This window comes from Elephantulus edwardii, unplaced genomic scaffold (genome assembly GCF_000299155.1).
Source record: "Elephantulus edwardii isolate Elephantulus edwardi_28Jun2011 unplaced genomic scaffold, EleEdw1.0 scaffold00406, whole genome shotgun sequence".
Taxonomy (NCBI): domain Eukaryota; kingdom Metazoa; phylum Chordata; class Mammalia; order Macroscelidea; family Macroscelididae; genus Elephantulus; species Elephantulus edwardii.
In genome coordinates this window covers 1263610-1264811 of record NW_006400156.1, presented here as the reverse complement: position 1 = coordinate 1264811, position 1202 = coordinate 1263610, and the positions used below count along the sequence as shown (strand labels likewise).

The 1202-nt window shown below is 40.8% G+C and overlaps 1 pseudogene; it reads left to right on the top strand.

Annotated features, from left to right (window-relative positions):
* LOC102854941 overlaps nucleotides 1-985 on the top strand; it is a 110669-nt pseudogene extending 109684 nt beyond the window's left edge.
* Nucleotides 986-1202: the final 217 nt, after the last annotated feature.

Sequence of the window (1202 nt, the reverse complement as noted above, 5' to 3'; positions counted from 1 at the left end):
GTCATGTCATTTTTTGCGTCTTCAATTACCTGGGGAGATGGCGGGATATTAGTTCTGGCAGGCAGCTCAGAGGAGGGGTTAGGCGGAGCAGCTTAGAGGCCAGCCTCAGAGACCTCCCATCTCCCCAGGTAATCGAAGACGCAAAAAACCGCCCGACATTCGTTCCGGCATTCCATCATGTCTATAGTGGAAAAATCCTTAATTGCACAGGCCACACTGGAACTGGGAAGACACTCTCCTTTGCCATCCTGTTGATTAAGAAACTTGGAGATCTGCAGGCCAACCACCAGTACCGATTCTTGCACCTCCAAGAGAATTGGCAAATCAAGTAAGCAAAGACTTCAGTGAAATCACACAGACAAAAGCACAAACAAACGAACAAACAAACCAAAAATCTGTCAGTGTCTTGTTTTTACGGTGGAACACCATATGGAGGTCAATTGAAATGCATAAAGAATGAGATTGACATTCTGGTTGGGACACAAGGACGTATCAAAGACCATCTAAGAACGGAAAGCTAAATTTCACCAAGCTTAAGAATGCTGTCCTAGATGAGGTTGATCAGATATTGAATACGGGTTTTGTTGATCAAGTAGAAGAGATTTTATCTGTGGCGTACAAGAATTATTCAGAACAAAACCTTCAAATATTGTTTTTGGTGTGTGTTTTGTTTGTTTTTTTCCCCCCTGCAACTTGCCCACATTGAGTATTTAATATTGTTAAGAGATACATGAAACCTACATATGAACAGGTAGACATGATTGGTAAAAACTATTAAGAAAACAGCAATAACTGTGGAGCATCTGGCTATCAAGTGCCACTGGACTTATAGGGCTGTGTGGTCATTGGAGATGTGATCTTGGTTTATAGTGATTATTATAGGTGCATGATCAGCTTTTGTGAAACCAAGAAGGAAGTCCAGGAGCTTTCCCAGAATATGTCCATTGAGCAGAATACCCAGTCATTACATGAAGACATTCCATAAAAGCAAAGGGAAATCACTCTGAAAGGTTTCAGAAATTATTTTGATGGCTTTGGTGACTACTAATGTTGCTGCATGTGGATATTCTTGAGGTTAATTTCATTGTACAATGCTCCCCACCAAAAGATATGGAGTCCTACATTCATCATTCTGGATAAATGGACAGAGTTGGAAGGACAGGGGTTTTCTCCTGCTTTTATTAGTTTTTGTTGTTATATGC